A 16,459-nucleotide genomic window follows, 5' to 3' on the forward strand; every position below is an offset into this window, starting at 1 on the left:
TTCTTGTGAGTTGTTAGGATTGGAATCTTGGTCTCTTAGTTAATACCTTTGGGGACTCATTTCAGTCCTAGGTCCCTGCCTGCCCACAGAGATCACCCGCAAGGAGAGAAGGAACCTCAGACGAAGAAGATCCTGGGACCTTTGTGGATAGCGCCACGAGATCCTAAAGCAGAAGGAAAATTTAAACGAGGAGAAGGAGCCTCGTCCAGGGACAAGGCTCCACCATCCTGCCCTGACTTCTCTTGCGCACAGAAAGGGACATGGCCTGGCCCTGCCTTGGGCCAGGAGTGTCTGAGCTCCGGGCTGGGATCAGCCCTTCCCACCTCCCCCAGGGCTTGTGTGATTGCGACGACTTTCTACTTCACAGCAAAGTCAGGGAGAACTGTTTTCTGGAACCTGGCTGGCCTCCTCTCCCCCCGCCCAACTGCTCTGCCCTGGTTGCCGGGCACTGGTTGACCTCAGAGGTGGAACTCTCCACAGGGTTCTGAGTGGTCAGTTGTGGCCACAGGACACTGGCCGTTGCAGAGCTGTGGAGCCCGATGCAGCCATGGAGGGGCCCCGGTCAGCCTCCGGATCCCCTTGCCAGCTGGTGTTGGAGCACCTGTGGGGGGCGCTGCTGCTGATTTCTGGAAGCTGGAGACACAGCCCAAGTCTCCCCGTGTTGCCCTGGGCGGTGCTGGTATGGACTGTGCTGCTGGTTTTCCTAGTGAAGAGAGGACTCACTCGAAGAAGCGCGAAGGCGCTGGACCACGGGGGCTCTGCCCGCCACGAAGTGTGTGGAGCAGGCCGTGAGGAGAGTGGCCCAACCACACAAGCCGAGGCCGCCCTCAGGCCGCCCGGGGTGGTGGCCAGTCCTCCCCCGTCACAAGCCCTGTGCTTGTCAGCAATGAGCACAGACCTGAGCAGGTTGGTGCTTTGGGACACCGTCAACTTTCCGAAGAAGGCACTGAACAGCCAGCCTCCCGACCTTCCCCAGGTCACTGGGGAAAAACCCATCTTAAGAGCATCAGAGAAGGATGGAGAACAACTTTGGAAGAAAATAATGGATCATTTGAGTAAAAACACTCATTTCCAGAAAGTCCAGAACTGCCCAACCAAGAAATTTCGAGATGGAGTCAGATAGGACATGAAAAGGAGGGGGAAGAAAGGCTGGAGCCGTCGAAGGCACACATGGAGCCAGTCCCGAAAGATCAAGTTTGCTAGTTCCCCGTCCAGGGCAGGACCCAGGCCATCCCCCCCGCCTGACCTCTCTGCAGATCACAGGGGTGCCGGGAACTGGGGAGTCCAGCACAAAAGGGGAGCAGGAAATGGGGATCACTCCATCCATCAGGCATCTGAAGGGTGTCACTGATGAGGCTGGCTTCCGTGTGTCCCTTCAGAGTTCTGACCAGGAACATCAAGAAATAGCCAGACGAGCGTGGGAAGAAAAGCAAAGGAACGAAGAGCTTCAAGACAAATAACAAATCTCCAAACCGAGGAGGAAGCATCTTTGCAGCATGAAAATTCCCAGCTTGAAAGTGAGATTCAGTGGCTGAAGCTGAAGCTTCAAATTCTGCCTGAATTACATCAAGAGCACATCTTGCAACTTCAGAGAAAATTGTCTGAGGAGGAAATGCCCCGCTTGGCAATTGAGAAGAAACTGGCCAGCCTGGGCAGGAACACCAGCTACACGCATCAGATTCGTGACCCCCGCGGGAAGACGGCCAAAGACCTGGGCAAAGAGTTGGAGAGAAGCCCCTGCCACTGTCCCCGGGAGGTCCTCTTCATGAGAAGAGAATTCCAGAAGGCTGGGTGGCAACTGTGCCGACCCAGAGAAAGCTCGAGGCGCTGAGAAGTGATCGCCACAGGCACCTGCTGGCCAACATCAAGTCCAACGGCCGGCCCTTCCCAAGGGGCTCTCTTGTTGCCGCTGTTCCAGGCAGCCCAAAGAGACCCTGAAGCGTCAGGGGGTCCCCGGGGTCCTCGGGCCCCCCAGGAAGGAGGAAGAGCACACCGTGAGGGCTCCGGGATCCAGGGTCGCCTGCAGGTGTGGCTCGGCTCACACCAGCGGGGTCTCGAACGGTCACGACCATCTGAACGTGTTCTGTGTCTCCACATCATCTGATCCCCTAGAATTAGATGATATAATTCTTGTATTTTGACCTAAATAAGAGGGCCACCATGACTGGAACCATCACTGAAATCCGGCCTAGATGCAGTTACAGCAATAAAGACCATTTCTGTTTGGCAGGAGCATTTCTGTGGCCATTTTGAAACACATGAGCGTGTAGGAAAAGTCTGTAGGAGTAATTTAACATTTACCCGGATAAATTTTGACTCGTTTTTAAAAAACATAAAAAAAAACCCTAAACAACAGCACCCCATTCCAACTTCATAATATTTGTATTAGATTATCCCTAAATTCAGAGATTAGGAAAGTTGACATTTTGCAACCGATTTTTAGATTTTAGGTTTTTTTTTTAACTTTCTTGTTTTAAGATCTTGTGTGTTATTTAGATGTTTCTAAATTTTTTCCAGTTAAAAATTTTTCCCTTGATGGCAAACACACATGTACACAAGTGACAAAGCAGACTCAAGGCGCTCTTAGTTGGACGCCAGGAACAGAGGATAGTATAAAATAAAGCTGCAACATTTTTTTTTTTAAATTCAAAGACAGAAAGAAAAATCATGCTGACACAGAAGGTACCTAAGTCATATAAGACAGAAAAGGAGAGGTGGCTGAAATATCGGACAAGATTCCAACAAGAAACCTCTCACCCCACATGCTGCAGAGGGAGAGTGAGCTGAAGGCTGGGTCTGGAGCTGTGGGCAGGGGTGGGGGGGGGAGGAGCGAGTCTGGGGAGACCCCCAGCCGCTAGCCATGCACCCGGGAAGCTGCTCCCAGCCCTGGGCCTGGAGGCCGGAGGGGGACGCGGTGTCATCTGGGCCCGGGGAGCGGGGGGGGGCTGTCCTCATGGAGGCAAAGCTGGGGCGGACCCCGAAGCCGGCCCCCACCCTCTCCCCTCCTGCACCCCCGTTTACCGCCCGAGGAGCCGCACCACAGCCGGGGCCCGCGGAGTCCGCGGCCGGGGGCACAGAGCAGGCCAGAGAAGGGCCCGGCGGGCACTCGAAGCCCAGCCCACGGGAGTCTGTTCAGCGGACAGAGCCGCCCCGAGTGAGGCCTGGGGGCGCCCCGAGCTCACGTGCTAGGCAGGGGGCAGGGCAGGTAAGAAAAAGGAAGGGGGGTGGGGGGCGGGGAGGGGGAAGGAAGGAGAGGACAGGGGTGACGAGAGCTCAAGGCCAGCTTGGACGGCTCCCCGCTCGGGAGGGACCTCCTGGCCGTGGCCTCGGCCGGGCCTGACCCACGACAGAGGCTGCGGGCCAGGGGCTCTGGGGCCGAGGCCCCTCTCCTCCCCCGCGGCTGGCCCTGGAGCCCCAGCCCGGGACCGGGAGACCGCGCCCCGGCGGCGGGCAGGGCAGCCAGACGGGAAGCCTCTTGCCTTTCTGCCGTGTGCCATCCCTCCCACGTCGGGGCTGTTCCGTGGCCGGACCAGCATCCTCGCTGCTGACCCCGCCCAGCCCGGTGCGCAAGAGTCTGACTCCGCTACCACCCCGTGCAGGCTGTGTGCCCCTGGCCAGGTCACCTAACCTCTCTGTGCCTCCGCTTCTCGAATGTAGAGTACGACGGCTCATCAATAGTCTCTGCCGTGCACAGGTGGCGGGAGGTCACGCCGTGACACTGGGTTCGTGCTTAGGACAGTGCCTGCGCCGAGCAGATCCCATGTGCCTGTTTGCCAGCAGCCGGGATTTTCCTCGGGACCCACTGGAGCTCCTGGGTGGTGAGAGGAGCCATCCAAGGTGAGGCAGGTGAGCGGGGATCGAGCCGGCTGGTGGGGGTGCACGAGGGGCAGCAGCCTGGTGAGGGCTGGTGGAGCAGAGTGTGATGGCGGTGCATGGGCTGGGTGCTCAGGGAGCTGGGGCAGGTCTGCAGGGGGTAATGGCAGCCACAGGGAAGCTTCTGTGGGCCCCCAGGTCCCCATGATTCCCGGAGCAGTGGGACCTGGGCTTCTCCATTTGCCCTCCCTCAGGCCCTCAAGACTGGGGCAGGACTGGGGTGCCTGGGTGGTTCAGTAGGTTAAGCATCTGCCTTCGGCTCAGGTCATGATCTCAGGGTCCTGGGATAGAGCCTCGCTTTGGGCTCCCTGCTCAGCGGGGAGTCTGCTTCTCCCTCTGCCTTTCCCACCACTCGTGCTCTCACTCGCGCTCTCTCAAATAAATAAAATCTTTTAAAAAAATAAAAATACTTTATTGATGAAAAAAATGCTAACCATCATCTGAGCTTTCAGTGAATCATAATCTTTTGGCTGGAGGGTCTTGCCTTGATGTCAATGGCTACTGATTGATCAGGGTGGTGGTTGCTGAAGGTTGGGGTGGTTGTGACAATTTCTTCAAATAAGACAACAATGTAGTTTGCCACATCCATTGACTCTTCCTTTCATGAGCAATTCAATTTCTCTGTAGCATGTGATGCTCTTTGAAAGCATTCTATCCACAGAACTTCTTTCAAAGCTGGAGTCAATTCTTTCAAACCCTGCTACTGCTTTATCAACTAAGTTTATGTAATATTCTCAACCTTTTGTGGTCATTTCAACAATCTTCACGGTATATTCACCAGGAGTACTTTCCATCTCAGGAAACCACTTTCTTTGCTCATCCATAAGAAGCAACTCCTCATCTGGTCAAGTTTTAGCATGAGATGGCAGCAATCCAGTCCCGTCTTCAGGCTCCACTTCTAATTCTGGTTCTCTTGCTAGTTCTACCACATCTGCAGGCACTTCTTCCCCTGAAGTCTTGAAACCCTCAAAGTCATCCATGAGGGTGGGAATCAGCTTCTTCCAAACTCCCGTTCATGTGGATATTTTGACTTCTTCCTATGAATCATAAATGAGTTCTTAATGGCATCTAGAATGGTGAATGTTTTTCAGAAGGTTTTCAATTTACTTTGCTCAGATCCGTCAGAGGAATCACTCCCTATGGCAGCTGTAGCCAAATAATAAGATTTGAAGGTCAAAATTACACCTTGATCCGTGGTCTTGAGAATGGATATTGTGTTTGCAGGCATGAAAATGACATTCATCTCGTTGTCCATCTCCATCAGAGCTGTAGGCTGCCTAGGGGCACTGTCAATGAATAAGTAATATTTTGAAGGAAATCTTTTCTTCCTGACCAGTAAGTCTTATCAGCGGGCTTAGAATAGTCAGTAAACCATGTTGTAGACAGATGAGCTATCATCCAGGCTTTGTTGTTCCATTCATAGAGCACAGGGAGAGTATATATAGCATAATCCTTAAGGACCCTAGGAGTTTCAGAATGTAAATGAGCACTGACTTCAACTTAAAGTGACCAGCTGCATTAGCCCCTAACAAAAGAGTCAGGCTGTTCTTTGCAGCTTTGAAGCCAGGCATTGACGTCCCTCTAGCTCTGAAAGTCCTAAATAGAATCTTCTTCCAATGTAAGACGGTTTTGTTTACATTGAAAATCTGTTGTTTGGTGGAGCTACCTGGTGATCTGAGCTTGATCTTCTGGAGAACTTGCTGCAGCTTCTACATCAGCCCTTGCTGCTTCACCTCGCGCTTGGATGGTATGGAGATGGCTTTTTCCTCAAACCTCACGAACCAACTTCTGCTGACTTCAGACTTTTCCTTTTGCAGCATCCTCATCTCAGCCTTCACAGAGTTGAGGAGAGTCGGGGCCTTGCTCTGGATCAGGCTTTGGTTTCAGGGAAACGTTGTGGCTGGCTCCATCTTTTATCCAAACCATTCAAACTTTCTCCTTATCAGCAATAGGACTGTTTTGCTTTGTCATTTGTGTCCTCACTAAAGTAGCACTTTGAATTTCCTTTGAGGACTTTTCCTTTGTATTCACCACTAACTGGCACCAAAGGCCTAACTTTTGGTCTTTCTTGGCTCTTGACATGCCTTCTTCACTAACCTTAATCATTCTAGCTTTTGATTTAAGTGAGAGATGTGTGACTCTTCCTTTTGCTTGAAAACTGAATCGCCATGGTAGGGTTATTAATTGGCCTAATTTCAACACTGTCTCAGTGAATAGGCCCAAGGAAAGGGAGGAGGCCAGGGAACCGCCGGTAGGTGGAACAGTCAGAACACATTTATACAACTGAGTTCATGGGTCTCAAATGAGTACAGTTTGTGACACCTCAAAACAATTACAATGATAACACCAAAGATTACTGACCAAAGATCACTCTAACAAATACAATAATGAAAGAATTTGAAATACTGAGATTTACCAAAATGTGACACAGAGATATGAAGGGAGCCAGTGCTTCTGGAAAAAAATGGTGCCAATAGACTCGCTAAACACGGGGTTGCCACAAGCATTCGATTTGTGAAAAATGCAATATCTGCAAAGCACAGTAAAGTGAAGCACACTAAAATGAGGCATGCTTGTAAAGATGGGTACCTAGACAAAGAAGAATAAAGCTAGAGACATCATGCTCCCTGATTTCAAACTCTATTACAAAGCTACAGTAATCAAAACAAAATGAAAAGGCCAGCTACTAGATGGGAGAAAATATTTGCAAATTATGTGTCTGATAAGAAGTTAATCTCCAAAATACATAAAGAACTCATACAACTCAGGAGCTAAAAAACAAACAATCCAATTTTTAAATGGGCAAAAGATCTAAGCAGATATTTTTCCAAAGAAGACATACAGATGACCAACAGATACATGAAAATGTGCTCAACATCACTCATCATCAGTGAAATGCAAATCAAAATCACAATATCACCTCACACCTGTCAGAATGACTACTATCAAAGAGATAAGAAATAACAAATATTGGCAAAGATGTGGGAAAAGAGGAACCCTTGTGCATTATTGCTGGGAATGTAAATTGGTGCAGCCACTAAGGAAATAGTATGGAAGTTCCTCAAAAAATTAAAAATAGAACTACCTTATGATCCAGTAATTCCACTTCTTGGGTGTTTATCCAAAGAAAATGAAAACACTAACACAAAAAGATACCTGCACCCCCATGTTCATTGCAGCATTATTTACAGTAGCCAAGATATGGAAACAACCTGTGTCCGTTGATGGATGAATGGATAAAGAAGCCATGATACATATGCACAATGGAATACCACTGAGCCATAGAAAAGAATAAAATCTTGCTATTTGCAATAACATGGATGGACCTTGAAGGCCTTATGCTAAGTGAAATAAATCAGAGAGAGACAAATATCATATGATCTCCCACTTAAATGTGGGATCTAAAAAAGCAAAAACAAAACTGATCTCATAGACAGAACAAATTGGTAGTTGACTGAGGTGGGGAGTAGGGTAGATGAAATTGGGAAAGGGGATCAAAAGGTACAAACTTCTAATTATAAAATAAATAAGTCATAGGGATGTAATGTACAGCATGGTGACTAGAGTTAATATTCTATTGCACATTTTAAAGTTTGTAAGAGTAAATTTTAAAAATTCTCATCATAAAAAAATTTTGTTTGGTCACAGGTATTAACTACACTTATTGTGGAGATCATTTTGCAATATATGCAAATATTCAATCATTATGTTGTACACCTAACTAGTATAACATATGTCATTTATACATCAATTTTTAAAAAATGGATATCTATATTATATCATACTGAAAATTATAAATATCTTAAAAACTCAAATGTGGAAGGCAAAACTTCAAAATGTTCAGAAGAAAATATTAAAATATCTTTATAACTTCAGATGGGGAAAGGCTCTGGAGCCAGGCTACCTGGGATCCAATCTGAGCTCCAGGATTCGCCAGTGGTAAAGAACCTGGACAAGTTACTCCCTGTTCGCTAGTTTCCACATCTGAAAAATCAGAATAATAATAGAAGAATTCGATGAAATCTCTTTCAGAAGTCTCCCCAATTTTGTTTGTAGGTTGTAGCTGCAAAGAAGGAATCCAAATCAATCCAGTGGACAAGATGGAGAACTTTGCCACATTTGGTTATAATCCCATGTGTCTCAACTCCCCCCTTGAAAGTTAAAGAAGTTAAAAACTGATCTAATGCAGAATGTTCCACCATGCACATCAGCCACCAGGGCTGATCCTGACTTCAAAAGACAGCAGCAGCAAAGGGGGCTATAACCTTAGCAGTCACCATCTTGCCAAATATAGCCAATAAAATTTAAATCACATGAAGTTCAGTTCAAAATAAATATGTTTCTAATCTAAGTGTGTTTTCATAGATCCTCACTAATGCTGACATTCTTGGCTTGGGAGGCCACTTGGAGTTTTCTCTCTAAAGAAGGCAGACCCCTGAACAGAGTTGAGGAGGCGGGTGGCCATAGAACTGTATGAACCAAGCTGCCACAGAGATTTAACTACTTTTGACAATCCTCTATAAAAGAGATAGTAGAGAACAGGAGTAGGAAGTTTAGGTCATCTGTGTACAAACACAGCATCTTTTTAAAAAGAGTAATAACAGAACCTACCTCAAAGTGTTGTTGAGAGGATTACCTGAGTGATGTGCATAAAGCGTTTAAAACCACCTGACACTTCTTAAATGCCTTATAGGTTTTTGTTGTTGTTATTTGTTGCTGTTGTAGAAATAGCTACACCTTGTTACAAGAGACAAATGCTCTCAATTTGGCAAATCTATGCCTAACAAAGTCCAGAAATTTTAGTAATGAAGGGAAGGAAATGCGAATCAATCCTGGAGGGTAACAAAGGAGAAAAAATAAGAGAAAAACATAATAATGAAAGGACAGGAGTTCACGATCTATTCATCAAAAACCAAACAAATGTAAATGAGTCGAATTGCTCTATCAATCATTTCATTTAATCATTTCATCTGTGTACATCCCCCCCCACCACCACCAAACTGCCTCCACCAAACATAAGCTGCATGGGATGTGTTTTGCCTTCTTTCTGCCACGCTTCCACATTCTGAAATGTGTGTGCATCATGGGTGTCCAATAAAAATCAGTTGATCAAGAGACAGAATCTGCAACCTTGATCTGCAAATATGGCCCAGATGATGTATTCTTTCTCTGCTTGGAGGCACATTTTCTGGTAAGATGCCACAGAAAACAGAAACAGTGAAACAGAGATTCCTTAGAGGTCCAGCAGACTTTGCAATAAGACTTTCTTTTATGCTCATCTTTTACAAGTCTTTATGACTTCTTAGTTTTTAAAAAGGAGTTCTTTAATTCCATAGTACTTTAAGTCATGTTTTTCAAACACTGACAAACTGCAATGCACGGGATTACAGTTCACTTGCTAAAACCAGTAACATTACAACATTTTATGTTTTTGACACAGTGAGGGTGTGGCTTTTCTGTGCTAATTTTACTATGATACCATCCTTTTCACTAGAAAATTTATTACTGTCATTCTAACTGTATCAGCCTGTTGAACACATTTGCAGCATTGCCTTGCTTTTACATGGTGGTATTTAAAATACTGAAGAATGGATTTTTTTTTTTTTTAAATCCTGTGAATCCCGACCCTAAATTTCATTTCTGACAAACCAACCAGCAACATTGCCTTGTCATCTAAAGTTAGTAGGTTTCCAGGAGTTTGTAAAAACATTATTTTGGACAAGTCACACAGTGGGAGTTTAATTTATTTTTAATTTTTTTATACAAGGAGTTTAATGATCTGCAATGTTCTGGGTTTGCTACTTCTTCCCCAATAAACTTTAAGGATTTATAACAGACAACCAAATCACAGATTTGAAGGCTACAAATTAGGGGAATCAGTCAGAATTAGGACAAGGTTGAATAAGGAGGGCAGATGGCCTTTCTTGCCACTCTCTTAACTAGCTGTGCTTCCCTCCTACCAAGATAAGAAGCTTGGTCTTGTTTCTGCTTTCCCCCTATCAGTGTCTGGCTTACAAATAAATTAATCTCGGGGCATCTGGGTGGCTCAGTCGTTAAGCGTCTGCCTTGGGCTCAGGTCATGATCCCAGGGTCCTAGGCTCGAGCCCCACATCGGGCTCCCTGCTCAGCGGGGAGTCTCCCTCTCCCACTCCCCCTGCTCGTGTTCCCTCTCTTGCTCTGTCTCTCTCTGTCAAATAAATAAATAAAATCTTTTAAAAATTAATTAATTAATTAATCTCTTATCACTTCATGGATAGTGCCTCTAACAGACATTATTTTTTTGTCAATAGTTTGAAATTTCTAGTAATGATAGGAGAAAGGGACTGTGAGCAACCCCTCTAAAATAACAGAGTCTCTCGAGGTGTTAAGTCAAGTACCAGGACAACTGGATTTAAGGTCTTGGTCTGTGAGAATCAAGTGTCACCAGTAGGTGGAGTACTTGGCCAGAAATTCACGGGGGCGGGGGTGTACGTTGGGGGGCGGAGGTTGGAGATGGAGACGGTTGCCAGCTTAGCTATTAAGTGGTCCAAGCAGGTCAGGGGATGCTCATGGTCTGGATAGTTTAGCAGATACCAGGAAGTGGGTATTTAACCAGATGAGACACAAGACTAACTGGAAATGTGGGACATTAGTGAAGGATGGCACCACTAAGCTGAGGCAGCCCTCCATAGTGAGTTCCATAGGCACCCTCTCTTAGGCAATGGAGCCCCAATCTTTATTGCACACCCTCATAGCCTCTGGGCCAGGCCCTCTCCATCTGGCTGGCTGATACCCCAGAACATACAATGTTGTGGAACTGTGGATTCCAGCCACCTGCCCTTCAGCAGGCAGCCAGCAAACGCCCAGCTCAGCTGAACACACAGGTTTGGTGGGGATTCAGGAAATGAAGGCCAGCGAGTCCTCTAATCACTGGTTCTCCATCTGGTACATAAATCTATGCATTCTGTTACACTGGTTGTTTAAATAACTGGGCCAGTTTGTCTCCCAAATATCCTAAGAGGCCCCTCCCTCTTGGACATGTGTTTTGCAAGCTGGGTTCTTTGCACAAAAGTTAAGAAGTTGTCCATTTCCTTCTCCCTTCTTTCCCCTGCCTCACATTAGTTGTACCCCACCCCACCAGCTTTAATACACCAGTCCCTAAGACTTTGGGTAACATGAGCCCTTTCCTTAGAGCGTGATGAGGTCCAAGTTCACTGAAAAAAATTTGTTTCTGGTGCCTCAGTGTTAGATTAGACCCTGAATGATGATGACCTTCTAAATGGCCAGTGACCCACTTCTGTGGCATCTCTAAATTATGTCTCTATATCCACAGCATAAAGGATGCCATTCCATTTTTATATTCCAATTCTGAGTCTGCTTCCAGTAAGAGGAGGTGCTATTGGCTTGGATGAATGAGCCTCTGCAGTTGGCCCTGACAAAGATTGAACAACTGTGCTTGGAGACTGCTTACTGTCCATTTGTGAATATGCTGTTCCCTGGTTATATTGCTTTGAAGAAATTAATTTCCAAGGTAAGCTGGAACATGAATATACCCAGAATTTAAAAATATGACAAGTAAGTTTTAAGAGAATGAAGGTTGACAAAGTAATTTTTGTGGACAAATCGTTGAAAGGAAAGTCAAGTCTTTTTAAATTTGTCCAGCGGCTCAAAAAATTTTTGATGCAAAGTGCAATGGCAAAGATTGTGACCCTACTGTGTTTGCTAGGCAAGGTCAAGGTACGTCAAGAGCACCTTCCCTTGTTGCTACAGTTCTGAATAAACCAACCATGCAGCTCCTCAGGGGTCCATTGAGAATCAAAGAACTCTTAATACAGGTTCTGGCTTGGAGGGAAAGAATCTTGGCTTACGTAATGGAAATGACAAAGCAGCCAAATCAATGTAACAGGTCAGTGTATTGAAGCCACTGACAAGTTGGAAAAACAAAGGAGTTCTACTTTGAAAAACTAAAGAATATTAATTGATTTGCCGGGAGAATGAGGAAGATTGCCCTGTATTGGGAGTATGGCATCTCACTTCGGGAGGACCAAGAGAGCAATGTAGTAGGAGGACCCTAGGCTCGTCTCATCCCTCAAACACCACTGAACAGCTCTCAAATCTCTCTCAAAACCCCAGAAACCAACCTGAAGACTGACAGAACACACTTCACAACTAAAGGGAAGGAGCATGGCGTTTCTGTACCACAGATGGAGCGTTGTAATTCCTAATGGAGGGGACCCATGGAAGAACCAGCACCGTTTTAACAGCCTGGGCCAGCAAAGCAGTAACAATTGAATTATTCACTCCAAATCCTGTGCTTAATTGCAAAATGCTCTGTGTTATTTTTAGAAGACACGCTGGTTTGTTTCCCTAAGCAAAACGCACAAAGTGCCCTTTGAAGAAATTTCATTTCTTCTCTAATTAAAGTTTGAGTTGGGATCGTTATTCCTTACCTGTAGTATTAACATCTAGTGGGTCCACCTTGGAAATGAAGAGGCTCATCTTGGGAGCTCACCAGGGGGTTGCTGGTAAACTGATTTCTGGACAAGGTGTGTTACAGAGGACACTGAGGTGAAGACTCCATAAAGAAATGTAAGGACTTGATTCACTGAATTGAAGTAAGCTTCTGTGAAATATGATTACAGAACAATTTAATGAGTGTTACCATAGGCGATAAGGGGGAAAAAAGGAAAGAAATCCAGAAAGAATTTTTCACTTCTTACTTTATTTGATCTCCCTGCCCTGTGGGAACAGTATATACTCCTATCTCATTCAAGGAAGGATTGAGGATAAGATTCATATTTTTGGAATGTAGTAAGTTGATACTTTCCTTGCTGACTTCAGTTCTTCTTTTAACAGTTTTATTGATATAACTCATATACTTTTAATACATCCATGGAACTGTACAACGAGCCCCACTATCAAGTTTAGAACCTTTTTATCACTCCCAAAAGGAACCCACACCCATTAGCAATCACCCCCAACTTCACTCAAGCCCCAGCCCTATGCAATCACTGATCTACTTTGCATCTGTAAGGATTTGCTGGTTCTGGATAGTTAATATGAGGGGAATCATACCATATGCAGTACTTTCAGACTGCCTTCTTGCACTTACATGTTTTCAAAGTTTATCCATGTTGCAGCATGTGTTGGTACCTCATTCCTTTTTATTGCCAAATAACATTCTACTGCACGAATATACCATATTTCACTTACCCATCACTGATGGCCATAGGTAGTCTTCCCTTCTTGGGTATTATGAATAATGCTGCTGTGAACACTCGTGTACAAGTTTTTGTGTGAACACATTTTCATTTCTCTCGGATATATATCTAGCAGTGTTGCTATGTCATACAATAGCTCTGCATTTCACATTTCAAGGAACTGCCGGAATCTTTCCCAAAGTGGCTGCACCATCAATACTTCTTATCCTAGAAGTTTTTCAGTGTTCAGAGATTTAACCACTATTCAAGTAATTTTCCTATTTTTCTATGGCTTTATTTTTTAAATCCATTAATCTCGTATGGACTTCATCCAATATGTAGTGACAATCTAAATTTGGATTCTCCTCTAAATTCTCAGCCAGTGATTCCAGAATTATTGCTATGTAATCTTTAATTTCCTCATTGATACTTATTGTCTTCTTTTATATGTCACATTTTTGTATTTAATAAACTAATTCTGCACTGTTTATGATGTTCCATTGATCTATCTGTATATGTCCAAGTTAATACCACACCATTTTTAGAACTCTAACTTTGTTTTAATAACTCATAAGGCTAATCTCTCCTTATTGGTCTTCATTTTTGGAATATTTTTTATTATCTCAGTTGAAGCTTCAGAATACTTGCACTGACTCTTTTGGAGAAAAAATGCATTGGGGATTTTTATCATTATTGCATTATCTTTATAAATTAATTTGAGATGAGTTATTATTTTTAGAATATTTCATTCTTTTACCTTGAAATATGTTATTTCTGCAGAAGAAATTTCAAAACAAGACTTACAGTATTTGGTGACTTGTTTACGGTATGGACCAAAGGAGAAGGAAGAATCAAAAATACTTCTGGGGTTTGGGGTCTGAGAGACTAAGAGGAGATTAGTATGAGGCAACAGTGTATTGCTAAGGACTGTAAAAAAGAAGAGGGAAGATTTTTTTTTTCAATGCTGCTTTGGAGGACAGAAAAGCAGTCAATGTCTCAAAATTACCAGGAGACAGATTCAACCATATATCACAAACCACTTTACACAAAACAGTTCCCTAGAAATGAAAAAAAGCTGCCATGTAAAGAGAGGTAAGACCTTCATTTCTGGAGGCATTCTGGCTGAGGATGGGTTGCCAAGTATTAAGAAGACAGCCCTCCTGTGCTGAGTTGAGTTACGCTGTGTTGAGTTTGTTCTCCAAGTGGGGGTAACCTTAGGATAATTGAAACAAGGGATTGGAATTCATAAAGAAGAAATGTAAAAGAAGATCAGGAACAAGGAATGAGCTTTAGGTAGTGCTGATAGGAAAGAGAAAAAAGAGCCATAGAGAGAGAAAGAGATGACATAATTAGTAAGTAAACACAAGGAAAAATCACAGAATCATGGATGACAACAGAGGACCAGGGAAGGTTGGCCAATAGTCAAGAATCACACAGAGTGTTAAGTAGATTAAGGCCTAGGAGTACTTTATAAAACCATTTAAGGGTCTCAAGACATCACTTTGGTGTTTCAGGTATTCTGTTTTATGGGGATAATTATATACAAGAGAGGTCCTCAAAAAGTGGGGTTTTTGAAACTCTCAGGATACATCCCTTAAAACTATCAAGATTTTACTTACAGGAGGAGGTGAGGATATCATTATAGAAGAAAACCCTCTCAAGAAAAGGGAGGGGCTTGTTTTTAGCTCAGAGGAGGAAAGATATTTTAGAATCTAGAAAGAAGAACAAAGGATGCATCTTAGCCTGATTTCCCCCAAGAGAAGAATATGAGAAAAGTAGATATCTGCAAACATTTTATGGGGATGGTGATCCCAAGAAGCAGCAGTGAGGGAGAGTGAAGCCCTGGGAAGTTCTCTTCCTGCCTTGCTTGACCCCACAAGGCACCTGAGAGGCCATGGGACCCGTGTCTTGCACCACACTGTGAGAAAGCAGGCAGGATGTGTCTATCAGCTTGCATCCTCTCTTGGCCAGAGAATACTCCATGAGGCATTCACTCCCCAGAACTTCCAGGTTGTGTTTATGAGGATGCCGGAGGTTGTCTGCCTTGTCCCGAGCCATCATGCAAACAGAGAAGCCTTAGCAGAGAAAGCAAGAGGTGCTTTGTAGCTGGTTGGACCGTGTGCAGCTGGTTAGACCATGTGCAACTGGTTGGACCCATGGCAGCACCACTTACCATCATGGTGACTGGAGCAGGAAACAAGTATGGCTGAAAGAATCTGAAGTGGTGTATAACAAGTACATGCTTCAAGATGTTTGCAGTTTAAGAAGACGTGTGTTTTTGTGAGCAAGATGATGAGAAAATGCATACCAGTGCCTGGCTCCTCTCAAGAAAATAAGATGCAAGGACCCCTTACAAGAACGAGGATACTGTGGTCAGAATGAGTATTCGGTACAAATAGAGAAGAGTCATTAAAGAAAGCCACTGGACCAGAGTGGGAAGGATGGCTGGATAGGGGCGGAGGTCCATTTGAAGTGAGCATTATGAACTTCTGGCTCTTTGCATTTTCTCCATGAGTGCCTGTGCCCTGCGTAAGAGCAGGAGTTGAGAAGGCGGACTGTGGGGGCAATCCAGGGCTAGGCTGGTATGGCACGCGTGGTGAGGGCTGAGGGCGGACGTCATCAGCATGGTGGGGAGGGCAGCACGGAAGCAGCTGATCACAGAGTCAAGAGTGGGTGGAACAGATGAAGTGAAGCCTACACAGACGTTTCCATGCGGTTAAAGCAGAGCAGGAGTGGGGAAGAGAAAGAACACAAAGGCAACAGTGGCAAATTGAAGGCGGAACAGAGCCGCAAGCTGATGACAAGGTCTAGAGCATAATCAGAGCTACCAGGAGAGGAGAGGAGCCTCGGTATCCTGCAGTGAACTGAGGAATGTTCAGGTTAGAAGAGCTGGGATGGAAAGGGAGGACCTGAGATGCATCCTGAAGTTGCCCAGGATGGTGTAAACGCTAATAGAAAATACTGGTAATGATTTGGAGGCGGTTAGCGAGTGGTAATAGTGACTTCGGAGAAAGGCTGTTGGAAAGAGTGGTGTTTGAGGCTTTACTTTAAAAGAGTTTGGGGAACCGACATGTTAATTAACAACCAAAGCATTTGCTAAAGTTTGAAGACAAAGCAAGATTTGTCTTAATGCAGACTTATAACTGGCATTATTTCTGCAGGATAAGGTGGAGAGGTATGTAGAATTTCATTCTTACTTAGTGCACTGAGTATTATTTGAATGTGCTATTGGGAGCCTGCATTGCTCTTGTGAGAAAGAAAGAAAGAAGAAAGAAGGAAGGAAGGAAGGAAGGAAGGAAGGAAGGAAGGAAAGAAAGAAAGAAAGAAAGAAAGAAAGAAAGAAAGAAAGAAAGAAAGAAAGAAAGAAAGAAAGAAAGAAAGAAAGAAAGAAGGAAAGAAGGAAAGAA

The 16,459-nt window shown here is 44.7% G+C and overlaps 1 protein-coding gene across 3 annotated transcripts in view; it reads left to right on the forward strand.

The window, feature by feature from the left end:
* The first annotated feature begins 2,841 nt into the window (after positions 1–2,841).
* The window catches only part of LOC112831470 (exosomal polycystin-1-interacting protein), a 36,307-nt gene continuing 22,689 nt past the window's right edge, over positions 2,842–16,459 (forward strand). Inside the window, exons 1-4 of one of the 3 annotated variants that reach the window (XR_012377714.1) lie at positions 2,842–3,205; positions 3,695–3,837; positions 11,186–11,383; positions 11,986–12,130. The gene's annotated coding sequence lies outside the window, so the exon portion shown is untranslated. Of the gene's footprint in view, positions 3,206–3,694; positions 3,838–11,185; positions 11,384–11,985; positions 12,131–16,459 lie in introns of those variants that run through there. The other 2 variants (XR_012377712.1, XM_073891165.1) reach the window with 2 other exon arrangements.

The sequence above is a fragment of the Callorhinus ursinus genome, unplaced genomic scaffold, assembly GCF_003265705.2.
Source record: "Callorhinus ursinus isolate GAN/ISIS: 27379988/994484 unplaced genomic scaffold, GSC_fseal_2.0 scaffold1, whole genome shotgun sequence".
Classification (NCBI taxonomy): domain Eukaryota; kingdom Metazoa; phylum Chordata; class Mammalia; order Carnivora; family Otariidae; genus Callorhinus; species Callorhinus ursinus.